Here is an 18,412-nt window from a genome sequence, read left to right as displayed (position 1 = left end):
CCTTCCAAGGAAGCACAGGATGAAAGGTGCTGACACAGACTCTCTGGAAGGTGAAACCAGTCAAACCAATAAAGTAGGAGAAAGGGGGGCAAAGGTAAAAATTCTAAGATAGGAGGGAGGCCAGAAGTCCAACTGAGGCAAACGTGGTTGAAGGGACACAGAACTTAAAGGAGAAAGCAAAGGACTGTTCTGTAACCTCCTCAGAATTCTGGGTGTATTCCAAAATCTAGTAGTGCCAGTTTCTTAATGCACTAAACCATAATACCCTTTGAGATGTCACTGACATAATGAAAGGGTGTGTGTGTGTTCTCAGAAATAAAAGTCAGAAACTATACACATCAAAATGTTAATAGTAGTTAACCAAGATTGGTGAGATGATGCATAATTTTCATTATTTTTTATCTATTTTCATTTTTCTCTATGGTAAAAATGCAGAGTTTTGACTAAGATTTTTTAAATTATAACTGTGATTTTAAGAGAGAGAGAAAGACTGCAAGGGAGATTCAGACAAGGAGACTCTGATACTCTGCACTTTTTCCTGTACGGCAAGCAATAAAACATGTTGTGTACTTCTGGACATTGTAAAGCTGGAAGGCATCTTAGAGGTTGATAGGTTTCCTTGCTCTCATTGTATAGATAAAGGAAATCAGGCCTGGAGACGTTTAGTATTGTACTCAGTAAAGATGCGCAAGAGCAAAGAAAGGAAATAATTCAGATTTGTTGATTCTTAATCCAATACTTTTATGAGGAATTGGATTAATTTATGAAGCAACATCATAACAGTTTAAGGTTCTACAGTACCTCCAATTCATTCTGTCCAGAAATAAAAAACAAAAAACAAAAAATGTGAGTTCTTTTGGCCAAAAACAAAGGAATGGAGTCAGCAAGGCTTGAAAGTGTAAGTCCAATCAATTTGGAGACATCTTAAATCAATGGCCAATATCCCAGGATGCACTGAAAAGATACGCATGTATAACATGCCCCTCTTCAAGCTAAATGCAAGTCTCTGCACTATATCCTATTCCTTTAGAACACCCTTCCCTGAGTGAAGGCTGCCTTGTCATTGGATCCCTGATGACCTCCTCATACTGTCCCAAGAGAGTGAAAGAAACTTATTATTATTAAAACTCCCCCAGCTTTTTTCTCTGTCATATTTTAAAATATGACTAACAGATATATAGGCAGTAGTTTCCTCTGATCTCTCTCTTACACTTGAAAGTAGAGCTTTAAAGAAAATTTTTCAATAATACATGCCTCCAACTTGTCTCAGGTAAAATGAATGTGACAACATCGACAAACTACTTTGAGCTTCCAAGATACAGACGTCAGACATGAACGGTAGTAGCCTTGCACTCCTGAACGGTATCTGCTGAGCCTGGCAAGACGCTGAACCATAACTTTCCTGCAACCCATCTCTATCTCCCAACTAAATACAGAAACTGAAACTAGGAACCAATAGTTTGGGGTAGATTCAGATGCCAAAATTGTTCTGTAGCGTGAGTAAGAAAAAAGGTGAGAGATGCAAAGGGGAAGCTCTGAGAGAGCAGATAGTGTAATGAAGTCAACTTTCAAAATTAACTTCTTCCTTTCCCACGTACTCTCAAACATCTTTCCCATAGGCCTGCAGATGGTGCCTCGAGGGGGGCTCTCACTGATCGCTGGAGGGGAAAACTGGAAGTGAAACCCACAAGCCTCACACCTGCAGGGTCAGCTTCACGAATAGTGCTGGCCCTTGCTGGGCTCCAAAACCTGCCCCACTAAATGTCACTCCCAACAAAGAGCATCTAGAACCTCACCTTCTCTTTAGCAGGCCAGTTTTAAGTCTTGCTCCATGCTGATCCAAGACAGGTGTCTTAAGTCAATCTCGATCTCTCTTTAGTAAAACTTGAGATTGATACTTCTTGTTTGACACATCTCACCCAGCAGAGGAAAGTTTAACTGCTAATTTACATCTTGGGCCCCAGTTAACATTTTTTTTAAAATTACTTATCACAAAATCAGCTCTCTACCCTTCCTCAGACAGATGCTATCACCCCGATTTTCCAATTTTTACCCTGATTGCAATAAAAGCATGCAGAGAACACACAGGTAAGGTCGACTGGTGATCTTATTGCACATAAATTGCCATTTTCTGTACTAGGAGCTGTCCCCGTGTACAGCGGAAATCTGGAGAATCCTGTGACTAGCAGAGAGATTAGACCACTTTGGGCACAGGAAAGCTCTGGAGTAGAGGTAGAACTGCCAGGAATTTCTGAAAAGAAAAAGGATCATGAGCTTGTCCTCAGTACTCCCCCCCACTTTAGAGAATAAAAAACCTAGGCACAGAGAGGTTAATTTGCCCAAATTATACAACTAAATTATAAATATTTCTATAAATAGTTCTTCAACATGCAAAGCATGTTATACATTTATTAAAGCATTTAGCATTACTGAGTAATTATCATTCCAACAATTTAAGAGCTTATGCTTTAGGAAATAAGGAATGAAACTGTTCATTTTGAGGAAGGTTTTGGGCTGGCAGTGAATCCAGATGACGGTTTTATACTATTTGAGAACAGTAGCTCTGTGCATGGTTGAAATAGTCTTTAACACAAGAAAAACTTGGTTCCAGGGCAGAAAAGCCTGTTTTATTTAAATTCTAAATATTGGGGCTCCTGGGTGGCTCAGTCGTTGAGCTTCTGTCTTCGGCTCAGATCATGGTAAGAATGCTCAGGTCATGATCTTACAGTCCTGGGATCGAGTTCTGCATCGGGCTCTCTGCTCAGCGGGAGGCCTGCTTCTCCCTCTCTCACTCCCCTGCTTGTGTTCCCTCTCTCACTGTGTCTCTCTCTCTCTTAAATAAATAAAATCTAAAATAAATAAATAAATAGATAGATAGATAAATAAATTCTAAATATCTATTGAATACCTACCATAAACTAATCCCCAGTACTATACTGGTATGCCACTGAGTATGTCCATCCTCTCTTTTACAAAATTCTGAAAATCAAATAAGGGTTGAGAAATAACCAACTATAACACAATGCAGAATAAGAAAGTCTCCAAACAGAACAATAAGTGAGGAACATTTGGGACCCAGAGGAAGTAGCAAGATGACCAAGGAAAATTTTAAGAACTGTTTGTCCAACGTTAGCTTTTCAGCCATAACCACGGACCTGAGCACTGTTTTCCGCCCCACCTCCAAAGAATAAGCTGTAACTACGGGGTAGAGTTGGAGATAAATTTGGCCCCTAGATGGTGCTGGCAAGGTGAAAATGACTAGAGAAATTCCACAAAGGGTTTCTGGAGGAGGGTAGACACTCAAAAAACAAAGTAAAGTGCGGTAGGCTTTGGTGTCCAGCAGAAGACAGAATGGTTTCTACGTGGTAGACGGTCAACAGGAAGTCAAAAGAAAGGAGGCGGAAACAAACCAAAAGCAACATGGCTAAAACCTAGTTTAAGCCATTTAATCAGTGGCCATCAGAATGAGCAGAATAGAAAACTCCTGAGCAACATGGCACACTCATTAGAGGCAGTTTTCTGAGAGCTCGCTATGTGCAGGACGTCGTGTATCACACTAAATCTGCGAGGCAGAAAGAGGACAACATTTGCCTTCGAAGAACACATGGCACAGTTAGGGCCCCAGGAAATACCAAATGAGATTTATGTAAAAAAAAAAATAAGTGTGTTGGGGAGCAGAGGACAAAATAATCAGGAATCTAGAAGCCAAATGGCAAGCAAGTAAGGGGCTGTGGTGAACCAAGGGTGGGATGGCAGGCTCCCAGGAGAGAAGGGGGGCTATGGAACGCTTTGCAGTGAAAGGAAAGAAAGAGCAATTTGAGATGATCTTAAATAGCTGTAAAGATACTCAAATCAAGTATAATAATCTGTGGTTCATAACACCTTCGCCCACACACAGTGAAACTATTTGGGGCCCCAGGGACTTCTCTGGGCTGTGAAATTGCAAATAGGTCCTCAATGAGTTAGAGAACGGTTCATTGAAAATATGAGTATGCTTAAAAAAAATTCTTATTTTCACATAGACTCGCCATGCTTACCCTACTATGGTCAAAGGCAGGTCCCATTTTAGAGAACAGAGAATGATGGATGCCTCTCATACAAGTGACACAATTAGTCAGCAACATATTCTGTGGAGAAGTTTATCTATGAACTCTGTGTTTCTGTGTTAAATCATTCAAATGTATTGCTCTTACACATGGTAACTCGCAGAGAGTATCTTATACCTAGCATGGGGTGGGAGCAGTCTTGCATTTGGAAAATATGCACCCAATCTCTGTTGCTTAGAAAATGCAGTGGAAAATGAATATGCTTGTTTGGAAAGTGCTTTATTTCTGCAAATATGCATTTTATTTATGTAGTAAATAATCAATTTACTTTCTAATACAATCAAGATTCACTCGTCTCCTGAATATCTTACTGTCCTCTTTGAAGCACTATATAAATCTCACGCTTTCCATTCAAAATGTATATAAAACTCCTATAAGAACTTTCAAACCACTTTTTTATTGTTTTTGGTTTTCGTTTTTATTCTCTTAGTACCGCCCTGCTTGGCAATCAGTAAAATTATTGTGGATATCTGAGCAGAAGGGAAAGCAAACATTAGCAATCTACAGTATCTAGAATCATGGGTTTCCCAAAGATGTCCACATCCTAATTCCTCACACCGGTGAATATCTTGCCTTACAAAGCAAAGGTGACTTTGCCAGTGTATTAAGTTAAGGATCTTGAGATAGGGAAATTATCTCAGATTATCCAGGTGATCCAATTCTTACAAGAGAGAGACAGGAGGGTCAGAGTCAGAGAAGGAGAGGTGACCATGGAAGCTAAAGTCCGAGTAATAAGAAGGGGGGCCAGGGTCATGAGCCAGTGAACGCAGGCATTCTCTAGGAGCTGGAGAGGCCAAGGGAACAAGAGTCCTCCCTGACGTCTCCTGAGGGAACACAGCCCTTCTACCCCATTTTAGACTTCTGACCTCCAGAACACAATAACCTTCTGTTGTTTTAAAAGCATTAAGGTCATGGTAGTTTGTTACAGCAGCATTGGAAACTAACTCATGGTTCATTTTGAAAGTCAAAATCCTGTGTTTACTCAGCTCATCTTACTGATTCTGGGTCAAGTCTACAGAACATGTACGGGGAACTGTCCCCACTAATGGAAAGACATTGAGGACTACTATCTGACCAGCCACACAACCATTTATGAGGAAGCTTTCTGGGGCTGGATATATGAAATGTAAATTAAAAGCTAGGGCTTCAACCTCACCATGATCTAATCAACTAGCAATGTTTAGCAAACTTCTTCTGTGAAAGGTCAGATAGTGAGTATTTTTGGTTTTGTGGGTCATACCGCCTTTGTCACAATTAAAATCTGTTATAGTGCAAAAGCAGCCCTAGATGCTGGAAAAATGAATGGGCTAGCTGGCTGAGTTCCAATAAAACGTTATTTATGAAAAAGGCAGTGGGTCAGATTTGGCCAAAGGCTAACCCCAGAACGACGTATTGACATCAATCAGGATTGCATAGTTCTCCTTTACAAGGGCTTAATATCTGGAGAGAATTGGAGCTCATGGATGGAAACTTTTGCTGAAGCAAAGGAAGAATGCTGGAGACTCCACAACAACACACCAGAAGAGTCTAAGACAGCAATGTGAAAAAAAGTACATGGGTTTAAAGGGGCATTTATCACCAAGTCTCGTCAGGGGATAAAAGGAGTCTGAATTTGCATTTCAGGATACTGTTACAATGCATTTCTTCCAGCCCCTTGATTCGCCCCTGACCACTCCAGATCATCCCAGATTTTCTCTTACAAAAGTGGTTTTAATCCAAAGAATTCTTCACTCCTAGTGTCGCTGTGGCAAAGCTTAATTTCAGCTCATAGGCAAGGCTTATATCCAACATAGGGGGGAGTGGACACACTGCATAGCTTCCTTTGTTCTCTGTGTACAATTTCGTCCCTGAATTTTCTACTTTGGAGCATATGAAATGTTTCAACTCCAATTATCTCCACAGAAATAAGGACTTTCTCCTCCCCTTATATTATGGTTCAGAGGGAACTGCATATCCACTGTGACAGCAAAAGATTCTTTTAAAGAGGGGGGAAGAAATCTCCCTACAATAAAAGTGTTCTCAATAAATAATTTCTCCCAATTTTCAGTTATTGCATTTAGTATCCTTGGCTCAAAAGCAATCACATGAAGAGTTCGGGGTGGTGGTGGGGGAACGCAAAGATTTTCATTTTAATTTCAATCACTCTTCTAAAGCCCTAGCGTCATTGTCCTAAAAACAGGGTCCAAATGTTACTCATCTTGCTCCCCACCACTCCCTCTGCTTCCAAGTGTTCCTCTGTCCTTTTCCATCCATTCTCGTGAGCAAATCAATCCTGCAGCAGGAAAGCAGCATCATTTACAATGAATTCTTCTGGGAAGGGTATTTATCTCACACCCAGACAATGGTAACCTTTCCGGTGGCTCCTCTATTTCTGTCCTGATGTGCCTTCTTAGAGTTTCAGTTCCTTAATACGGTATCGAACAGGAGCAGGATAAAAGGACACAGGGAGCACTGTGTAATAGATGCACTTAAGATTCCGAGACACTTGCCAATGCATAAGAGAAGAGAAATCTCCCATGTTCCAGGGCTAGCACATTAGAGTAATGTCAGGGAAAGTGCAAACTCACAAGACTGAGTTGGGAAAGATTTGAGATTGTACCTGTATCACAAAGAAATGTTGAAAGGTTAAGAGATGCCCAAGTGCTCAATTTAGATTAAAATACAACTCTGATGACAGACATTCGATATAGAAGTCAATAGACTCGGCTGATTGAAGTAAGTAGCACATAAGGACTTGAATCTTAACAAAATCCTTTTCTACCCACACAAAATTTTACATATATATGACATTTATATACACATATATATTTTATATATACCTACAAATGTATACATATATATGGATATGTGTAAATATAATGATTATGCTATGTTTCTTAAAAATCCCACATATTGTTGGGGCACCTGGGTGGCTCAGTCATTGAGCATCTGCCTTCAGCTCGGGTCGTGATCCCAGGGTCCTGGGATCGAGCCCTGCATTGGGCTCCCTGCTCCGTGGGAGGCCTGCTTCTCCCTCTCCCACTCCCCCTGCTTGTGTTCCCTCTCTCGCTGTGTCTCTCTCTGTCAAATAAATAAAATCTTTAAAAAAAAAATCCCATTGAGGTTTTCATTTGGATTTCCCTGATGCCAATCAAAACCTCAATGAGATACCACCTCACACCAGTCAGAATGGCTAAAATTAACAAGTCAGGAAACAACAGATGTTGGCGGGGATGCGGAGAAAGGGGAACCCTCCTACACTGTTGGTGGCAATGCAAGCTGGTGCAACCACTCTGGAAAACAGTATGGAGGTTCCTCAAGAAGTTGAAAATAGAGCTACCATGCAATCCAGGAATTGCACTACTGGGTCTTTACCCCAAAGATACAAATGTAGTGATCTGAAGGGGTATGTGCACCCCGAGATTTATAGCAGCAATGTCCACAATAGCCAAACTGTGGAAAGAGCCAAGATGTCCATCGACAGATGAATGGATAAAGAAGAAGTGGTATATATACACAATGGAATATTATGCAGCCATCAAAAGGAATGAGATCTTGCCATTTGCAACGACGTGGATGGAACTGGAGGGTGTTATGCTGAGTGAAATAAGTCAATCAGAGAAAGACATGTATCATATGATCTCACTGATATGAGGAATTCTTAATCTCAGGAAACAAACTGAGAGTTGCTGGAGTGGTGGGGGGGTGGGAGGGATGGCGTGGCTGGGTGATAGACAGTGGGGAAGGTATGTGCTATGGTGAGCACTGTGAATTGTGCAAGACTGTTGAATCACAGATCTGTACCTCTGAAACAAATAATGCAATATATGTTAAGAAAAAACAAAGAAGAAGATAGCAGGAGGGGAAGAATAAAGGGGAGTAAATCGGAGGGGGAGACGAACCATGAGAGACGATGGACTCTGAAAAACAAACTGAGGGTTCTAGAGGGGAGGGTGGTGGGGGGATGGGTTAGCCTGGTGATGGGTATTAAAGAGGGCACGTTCTGCGTGGAGCACTGGGTGTTATGCACAAACAATGAATCAGGGAACACTACATCAAAAACTAATGATGTAATGTATGGTGATTAACATAACAATAAAAATTTAAAGATAAAAAAATCCCACGTTTTATTTTTTTAAATATTTTTATTTATTTATTTATTTGAGAGAGAGCATGAGGGGGGTAGTGAGGGAGGGAGAGGCTGACTCTCTGCTGAACAGGGAGTCTGATACGGGGCTTGATCCCAGGACCCTGAGATCATGACCTGAGCCAAAGGCAGACACTTAACTGACTGAGCCACCCAGGCGCCCCATTACTACACATTGTTTTAAAATGGACTAAAGGGGGGCGCTTGAGTGGCTCAGTCAATAAGCATCTGCATTCTGCTTGGGTCATGATCCCAGGGTCCTGGGATCGAGCCCCTCATCGGGCTCCCTGTTTGGCGGGAAACTTGCTTCTCCCTCTCCCACTCCCCCTGCTTGTGTTCCCTCTCTTGCTGTCTCTCTCTCTGTGTCAAATAAATAAATAAAATCTTTAAAAAATAAAATAAAATAATATGGACTAAAGGAATCATCCCGAACTATTAACAGTATCTAGGAGTGATTTTTGTCACTATATGTTTCTATATTTCCAAATGTTCCTCAGTAAGTAAATATAACTTTTATAATGAAAAAATCAGCCACAACGGGGTGCCTGGGTGGCTCAGTCAGTTAAGTGTCCAACTCTTGATCTCAGGTTAGGTCTTGATCTCAAGGTTGTGAGTTCAAGCCCCACATTGGGTTCCATGCTGGGTGTGGAGCCTACTTTAAAAAAAAAATAATTAGCAGTAGTAAAAACCCTCTTCTTCATTCCTTTTCTTAATTCTCATGGATTTCATTTAATCCTCATGGCTAGTGGTACTTTCATTAATCACATGTTATATAGCAAAAAAAAAAAATCAAGGCTTAGAAAAGGAGATGATCCTGAGTTCACATACACAGAGGATGCAAAGCCAGGTCTGTCTGGCTCCGAGCTGTGTTACACAAACTCCTCTCTGAAGAGTTAGATCCAGGCTCTCACACAGAAAACCAGAGGGACAAGTAGTGTTCATATACAAATTGCTTACAAGCTCTATTATTTATATTTCTCCAACCTAACTTCATATTTTAATTAAATAGTAGATTTGATGGATATGTTCTGTATACATCTTATTGCTAAAGAACTCTGAGGAAAGAAAAGAGGTCAGCATATTTTAGCAGTTCTGTTTTGAGCAATGCTGGTGACAAAGGGGGGAAAAATCAATAAAGCAAACTGTGCATTAGGAAAGAAACATCAGACTAATGGTAAATCAGAATGTTTTAAGCAGAAACCAGACAAAACTGGATCTACTTATGCCTTCCCAGTTTTTCAAAATCCTTATAACAAAATTCAAGGGGAAATAATATGTATTGGTTTTGGTGAGAGAGAGAGAGAGAACAGATTTCAACAATTTCTTGTAAATTAGTGCTTGTACCCAAGAACTTCAGTTCCCACCTTTTCACCAGCAGCCTCCGGGCTCACTCAGAGAGTGCAAATGTGCCCAGCCAGGAGGAAAGAGCTCTCAGTTTGCAGGAGAGCCAGGAGCAAGGTAGCAGAGAGCTGACATAAGAAGCTGGACACCCAAGAAGAGCACAGTCATCTGGGAGCTTTTGAAGCATCCCAGGAATGTGATGGGCCTTTGAACCAGTTGACAGAAACTGATTTCATTTTGATTGCTGTACAATGACACACTAACATATGATGTGGTGTGGATGATATGATTCCCTATGTGATTTTGTATGTGATGTGAAGTGTGTGTGTGTGAGAGAGAGAGAAATCATGTACATGTGTATGATGTGGCATATGTGTGATTATGATTTGTGATTGTGTGTGCATAAATATGATGAGAATCTACGTCATTGCAGAGAGCAACTCCCCCTCTGCTCAGCTAGGGGAACAGACTACAGCATACAGCAAGAGACCAAAAAGGACCAGCAATGCACCAAAGAGCATGACGAGGCAGAGACTGGGAGCAGGGGAGGGGTTCCCAAAGTTAAGCAACAGAGCCTTTGGCGGCAGGAAACACAACTAGATCTGGATTCAGAAAAAAACAGTTCTTTTGTAAATTACAGTGAAATTAGATATTAGCCTTTGCTTAGTTTGACAAACATTAAAAAGATTGATAATATCTAGTTTTGGCAAAAGTATATAACCCTTTTGTACACATCTGGTGGGAGTGTATTTAGTACATTTCTGGAGGGCCACTGGCAATATATCCTACAACGTAAATCTTGCACACTGACCCAGCAGTTCCTCTCTGGGGGAATGAGATATCATAGAAATGAATATCATAGGAATGAAATATAATAGGAAATGAAGGGGTAAGTGTGGAAAGATGTAAGTGAAAAAAAATTCCTTGCAGCACCATATGTAATGGGGGGCAATGCCCATCACTGAAGGATCTGTTTAAATGAATAACAATATTGTTGGGCGCCTGGGTGGCTCAGTCGTTAAGCGTCTGCCTTCAGCTCAGGTCATGATCCCAGCGTCCTGGGACTGAGCCCCACATCGGGCTCCCTGCTCAGTGGGAAGCCTGCTTCTCCCTCTCCCACTCCCCCTGCTTGTGTTCCCTCTCTCGCTATGTCTCTAGCTGTCAAATAAATAAATAAAATCTTTAAAAAATAAAAATAAATGAATAACAATATTGCTGTTTGAAGGTTGTAGGTCTGTAGATATTGACCCAGAAAAATGCCCAATATATACGGTGTTAAGATAAGAGATCACATTACAAAATGAAAAGTGTTGCATTTTCTTGTTTCAGAAAAATACAATTATATTCACATTTATAGAAAATATTTGGAATGATTTGTAAGAAAATGTCAATAGTGGGTTATGTCCTATGAGGACATTGGCAGGGAGGGGAGAGAATTTCATTTCCTACTTTATATGTAATCATTTTTTCCCCAAAGAGCGTATTTATTTCTACATTTGGGGGGAAAAAACAATAAGGATTTTGCCATTGAGAAAGGAGGGAAGGAAGGGAGCTTTTTCCTATACACTCTGGTAGAGCAGGTTCAGTCTTTCCATTTCTGATCTGAGACCATGTCCAGATTACCAAGCTATGCAAAAAAAATGAAATGTTGGATTCTCCAGGTTTCAAAATCTGTTTTCCCACTGATTCATAATCTGGTACTTCCTGTGCAGCTTGTGCATCTGCAAGCATCTCTGCAAACCAGAGCTGCTACCCTAGACAAGCAGGAAAGAAATCTTTCTCAGAGAGTCCAGCAAGTGCTCACTGACAAATTGAGAGAAAAGAAGAGCTTTGGTTGTTTAGGACCTTATGGATGGTGTAATTTGCTCCAATAGTAAAAATGAAAGCAAAGGCTAAATATGCTCTTACAACCCAATCACCAAAAGGCATTAAGAATGCCTGCTATTCAGCATACAAATGTACAGATCACCTTTTTATATATAGCAATAATGTTTAGATTGCAAAGTGTATGATAGAATAATGAAGCAGTATCCTCCGTTCAACAAAGCTGTAGCTCTAGCCGATCGTTTGGGGCTTTGTTTTCTGCCTGTAACTTGCTGAAATAGAGCCTTCATCATTTATTGCATGTCTGGCTTTCACAAAGTACACTACCCATACCTCTCCTTTGTGCCAAAAGATGGCTTTTATTACAGGGGAAAAGACACTCTCCATCTTGCAAACCATAAAAGGTTTCATTTTCTATCACAATTTTCCTAAAGTTATTAGGAACTTAATATTTTTCTGGTGGCCTAACAATTTTCCAAGTGGATTTTTAAAATTCTTTTATTGATCTTTAATCACTGTGATTTCCTAAAACATTTTTTTCTCTGCACTCTCTTCTTTACCACCACCACTTCCTAGTTCTTTTTTTAGAGATTTTATTTATTTATTTGAGAGAGAAAGAGAGAGCACAAGCATGAGCCGGGGTGGGGGGGAGGCAGGGGTGCAGCAGAGGAAGAAGCAGGCTCTCCATTGAGCAGGGAGACCATCGCAGGGCTCAATCCCAGGGTCCTGGGATCATGACCTGAGCGGAAGGCAGACCCTTAACCAACTGAGCCACACAGGCGCCCCGACCACCACTTCTTGTTTCTTTGTGATCTATAAATAAAATCCTAAGTATATTAGACTCATTCTATTTAAAAGAATTCTGGAAGAAAAGCCTTTTGGAAATCAAAGAATGATATAGGCCAACTCTGTAACTTATCTGTTTCGCAAATTTCCCATTTTGAATGTGGATTCTTTTTTTTTTTAAGATTTTATTTATTTATTTGACAGAGAGAGACAGCGAGAGAGGGAACACAAGCAGGGGGAGTGGGAGAGAGAGAAGCAGTCTTCCTGCTGAGCAGGGAGCCCCATGTGGGGCTCGATCCCAGGACCCTGGGACTATGACCTGAGTCGAAGGTAGACACTTAACAACTGAGCCACCCAGGCACCCCAAATGTGGATTCTTTTTTAAGTGAATACACATCCACATTTTCCTTTTTCTTGTTGTATGTAAAAATAAGTAAGCAAAGAGAAGGACTACCTTGAGACAATTTACAAATTAATGGCAATTGAATCAGGAACCCTAATTCTCAGTTACAACCAAGGTATGCTCGGGACTAACCCACAGAAATTTTTTTAAAAAATACTGAAAACAGATACTTCCTTTGAGGGAAAACACAAATCTATTAGCTCGTGCTAATTTCTCTGACAAGACTATTGGTCAGTTCTACCTGACATGCAGCTTCTTTTTCTTGGGTAACACCAAAGACTTTTTTAATCTTCCTGGCATCAACACTTTGTCAATAACCTAAAGGAGGACATGAGGAAGCAGTAAAGCAAAAGTAAATAACTCTGGCCTCATATACAGAGCCTGGAATTAAAGTAAAAGAGCCAGAAATACAGTCCAGATGATCATCTCTCTTTGTACACGCTCAAATCACAACAGGAAAATACGTGAGACACATACAGATAAGCAGGCAAACACCAGAAAAAATACATTGCAAATGATTCTGAATTAGGTCTAGCTCTGTGACTTTGATTCCTAAATGACCTTGTAGGTGGCATGCAGCAACTCTCAGCCTCATGTCTCCCTCAGTTGCTTGAAATCTTATTGTAGAAATTCAAACAGTACAGAGGTTTAAGGAGAACTAGCCCCACTGGGGGAATGTTGATACTTTGGTGTTCAGAGCTTTTCCATTTCACCACATAGATATGAATATAGAAAAACATTTATCTTCTTTTTTATTATTTATTTATTTATTTGAGAGAGAGAGAGAATGAGAGATAAGAGCATGAGAGGGAAGAGGGTCAGAGGGAGAAGCAGACCCCCCGCCGAGCAGGGAGCCCAATGCAGGACTCGATCCCGGGACTCCAGGATCATGACCTGAGCCGAAGGCAGTCGCTTAACCAACTGAGCCACCCGGGCGCCCGAAAAACATTTATCTTCTTACTGTATTAATAGACTTCTACAGCGTTGGTAATTGTGGTAGACTGCATTATTGCTGCCTACCGTTGGCTCTTCTCACTGAATGGATCACATACATCACTGCCTATTGCTCTGTGATTTGAGGTATCTCCCAATAGGTCCATTTGAGACTGTGGAAATTTGCATATGCAATCGGAACTCCCCATCTGGACTTCAGGCAAGGCAGAAATAATGTGATGTGGAAATTTGGGGATTGTCATATGAATGATGGTGCTGTTCTCTGAATGAGGGAGCCATAGAGAAGGGTCAGTATTCCATTTACTATGGCTGCATAATAAATTGCCCCCAAAACTTAGTGTCTTACAATGACAATCAAATTTAACATTTTCTCACATGGTTCTGGGATTTTAAGTGGGCCCATCTGGGCAGTTCCCCCTCAGGCTTGCTCCCATGGCTGCTGGCAGAGGGTGGCTCATTCACTCTTATGTCTGGTAATCAGGCTGGGAAGACTAGAACATCTGGGGATCTTCTGACATTTTTTTTCGTCCATTTGGTATATCCGCATGGTCTCTCCAGCATGGTGGCTTCAGAGTAGCTGGACATCTTACAGGACAGCTTGGGACTTCCAAGGTGCCTATTCCAAGAGAGAGCAAGTCATGTACAAGCTGCATCCTCTCTGCAGGCCAGCCTTGGAAGTCACACAGCATCACAACATTCAAGGGGACAGAGCACAGACTCTACCTGTTGTTGAGAGGAGTGTCTCAATTTAAGGAGCACATGAGGAGTGGGATATATATTTAGCCATTTTTGGAAAACACAATCTGCCACAGCTGGGTTTAGGAGGCTAGTAAAATGAGCTGGTAGAAATCACGTCAAAATTCCTGTGAGTTACAAATTATCAATGCCATCATTAAAATGACTACTTAGTTAAAAATTTTCACCCAGGGGCGCCTAGGTGGCTCAGTCGTTAAGCGTCTGCCTTTGTCTCAGGTCATGATCCCAGGGTCCAGGGATCGAGCCCTGCAACGGCTCCCTGTTTGGCGGGGAGCCTGCTTCTCCCTCTCCCACTCCCCCTGTTTGTGTTCCCTCTCTCACTGTGTCTCTCTCTGTCGAATAAATAAATAAAACCTTAAAAAAATAAAAATAAAAATTTTCACCCAACTTACTGGTAAAATGTGAAATGATTAGTATTAAAATTGAGTTACAATTATGCTTTTATTTGTCACTAAGGGGAAGCATTTTGCCCATCTTTATATCACTTTAATCTGTGTACTAATAACCATTTATATGAATAAATCCATTGATCCCTGCTACTCAAAGCTTTTTCTGCATAACCTTTTCAGAAGATGATTGCTGAAAACATGTAAAGTACGGTATAAATAAGATTAATGGGAAGACTTTATTATAAATACATCAATAAATTGTTCATAATAAGCTTAATTTCCTTACCTTCTGGGTATAAAGATCTAAGAAAAGAAAATAAGACTATAAAACAAGTTATTTATTCAGAAAGCTGCAAGTTTCCGGGATTCATGTTTATGGATCCATCCATAAAAAAGCAAAAAACCCCATGAACAATGGAGCCCTTATAAAGAAATTGACAAGGCAGAGATTTTTATCAGCATTTCTGAATTATTTATATCAAACTGATCTCTGTTATTCTGTTAATACAATTCAGAAAATGCAAAAAGTTAAAAAAATGCTCATGTCTTCAATAATTAAGAACTCCTGAATGAAAATACTAGCATGGGATTTACAATTATATGAAGGCTAACATGTTAATTCATGGCATAATTTCTAGTTATCAGGTGTTTCATCAGCTACTGGTTTGTGATACCAAAAAAGGCACTATCTACTATATTAGGTTAAAGTTAACTGACCTATGTAATAAGGCATTAACAGATATGGCATGCCCTTTGCCATTAAATCCATATAGTTCCCAATAAAACAAAATAGTTTTCCTGTTGGATGTCAAATCCTAATATTTATATTTGGTATTATACAGGAACCAGATTTTCAAGGGAACTAAATATCACATTACTTTAACTATTCATACCTGCATATTATAAACCAAACCTACTGGATAACAAGAGCACAAATAGCAAGTTTATTGAGGAATTAATTAATTTAAGTACTATGATCTTGGGGGAAAATGTTCTAAAATCATTATGCCAAAATGTCTGGTCAGCTTGAAAATGTTGTATGTGCCAGAAACCCAACACCATGTCCCTGGAAAATGGAATGTATTAGTTCATGTAATTCAAAGCTCCAGGATAAACCTTCCTGTGAAGTTGGTGTCAGCAACTTGGGTGATGCCGACAAAGTCTCCTATTCACTGTATGTGTCAAATGTTGTCTGCCTCTCAAGGGGAGCTCCATGTCATTTAAGTCAAGACACCATGACTTAAAATACTGACCTTTACTTTAAAACACTAGAGCAAGGGAAGGAAAGGGAGAGGGAGAGAGGCAGGAGAGAGAGAAGGGGAGGACAGATGGAGGAGAAAAAGGAAAAAGGGACAAATGCAGTCAGTGTGGCAAACTTGTGATAACTTGAATCTGGATGATAAGAACCTAAGGATTCGTGATACTTTTGTCCCTGATTTTGTAAGTTTTTCCGATTTTTTTTTAATTTAAGTTTTCATTTATGAAGGATTGCTTCAGAAGGATGAGGGAATAAAACAAGGAAGAAGGAAGCACAGGATCAAGGAGACAAGACCCACACAGAAGAGGGGTGAGGTCCGAAGATGACTGGTGCAACAGGCCTGGGGGAGAAAAGATCGGAAGCGAAGGATCTCTACTCCAAAGAGCAGACTAAAGGGGGGAAGGGAGAAGGAGTGACAACTAACAGATGACCAGATTTGTGAAACTATTTGGGGAAAGATTCTTAGATGTATACAGCAGATTTCGTGGAGCAAAAATATTTTGACTTTACTAAAATTATAGCCGTTATTCATAGTAGGAAAAAGAAAGGGAGAAATTTGGAGGCTGGTAAAAAGCCAGGTCCTCAATTATCATAAGAGGAAGTCAGTAGAAAATGTCTAAAGCTTAGGAATCAAGTGAAAACAGTATACTGAAGTTAATGTCAGAAGAGAAAGCAAAAAGTATTAAAAGCGGACTGCTAAGGGGTAGTAGTGAGGAAGAGGACAGGAGACTGCCATTTTTTATTGTTTTACAACTATGTACATACACTCTATTGCACTGACTTTTTTTAAGTGGGAGCAAACATTTTTTAGGTTGATGAAACAAAAAAATAAAATTTTACATGATCTTTAAAAATCTATCCTTGAAAATATCTAGTTCATTTTTATCCTTTACCTCAGGAGTTTAAAAAATACAAAACACCCTAAGCAAGAGTAAGTCAATGTCTGCCTTTGACCATAGCAAGAGGCACGGTCTCAAACACATCACTATTAAAGGCATCCTTCAGCTTGGAAAAGAAGCCATTCGCTGAGTACTTTCAATTACCCTGCCCCAAGGCAGGGAACACGAGTGGTCATCAATAAAAAACTTATTCTGTCACTCATCATCAGGGAAATACAAATCAAAACCACACTTAGATACTACCCCCTACCTGTCAGAGTGGCTAAAATTAACAACACAGGAAACAACAGATGTCAGCAAGGATGCGGGTAAAGGGGAACATTCTTACACTGTTGGTGGGAATGCAAACTGGTGCAGCCACTGTGGAAAACAGTATGGAGGTTCCCCAAATAGTTAAAAATAGAGCTATCTATGACTCAGCAATTACACAACTAGGAATTTACCCAAAGAATACAAAAATACTGATTTGAAGAGGCACATGCATCCCGATGTTTATAGCAGCATTATCAACAATAATCAAATTATGGAAAGAGTCCAAATGTCCATCAAATGATGAACGAATAAAGAAGAAGTGGTCTATTTATGCGATGGAATATTACTCAGCCATCAAAAAGAATGAAATCTTGCCATTTGCAGCAACATGGATGGAGCTAGAGTGTATTATGCTAAGCAAAACAAGTCAGAGAAAGACAAATACCATATGATTTCACTCATATGTGGAATTTAAGAAACAGAACAGATGACTATAGGGGAAGAGGGAAAAAAAAGAAAGAGGGAAGGAAACCATAAGAGACTCTTAACTAGGGGCGCCTGGGTGGCTCAGTGGTTAAGCATCTGCCTTTGGCTCAGGTCATGAATCCAGGGTCCTGGGATCGAGCCCTGCATCGGGCTCCCTGCTCAGCAGGAAGCCTGTTTCTCCCTCTCCCACTCCCCCTGCTTGTGTTCCTGCTCTTGCTCTCTCTCTCTCTCTGTCAAATAAATAAATAAAATCTTTAAAAAAAGAGAGAGAGAGATAGAGACTCTTAACTATAGAGAACAAACTGAGGGCTGCTGGGGGGAAGGTGGGTAGGGGGTGGGCTAAATGGGTGATGGGTATTAAAGATAACACTTGAGCACCGGGTGTTGTATGTAAGTGATGAATCACTAAATTCTACACCTGAAACCAATATTACACTATATGTTAACTAACTAGAATTTAAATAAAAATTTGCAGTAAAATAAAAGTTTAACTTTTAACCAAAAACAACAACAACAACAAAAACTTATCCTAATAAACGAATTAGCCAACTTATAAAGTGATTTATAAGTCTGTGGAAGTGGAATAGATTTGAATTAGTCTTAAAGACGGAGTGTGATAATAGCAAGCGTGTCTTTCTGAATCTTTTTAGGGTTTTAGTAGTTATAGAATTGTGGGTTCCAAATAAGAGTGGTAGCATGGAGCTTGAGGAAAGAGAAACTGTAAGATCTGTGTTTTGACACCAGCTAAATGAGCAACACTATTGTACACCATACATGTTGTGAGCCTCAGTTTTCTGCTCTGTAATCCCTTTCAAGTTTGAAAACACTATGA

Source organism: Zalophus californianus, chromosome 4 (genome assembly GCF_009762305.2).
Source record: "Zalophus californianus isolate mZalCal1 chromosome 4, mZalCal1.pri.v2, whole genome shotgun sequence".
Taxonomy (NCBI): domain Eukaryota; kingdom Metazoa; phylum Chordata; class Mammalia; order Carnivora; family Otariidae; genus Zalophus; species Zalophus californianus.
This window is presented reverse-complemented; position numbering follows the sequence as displayed.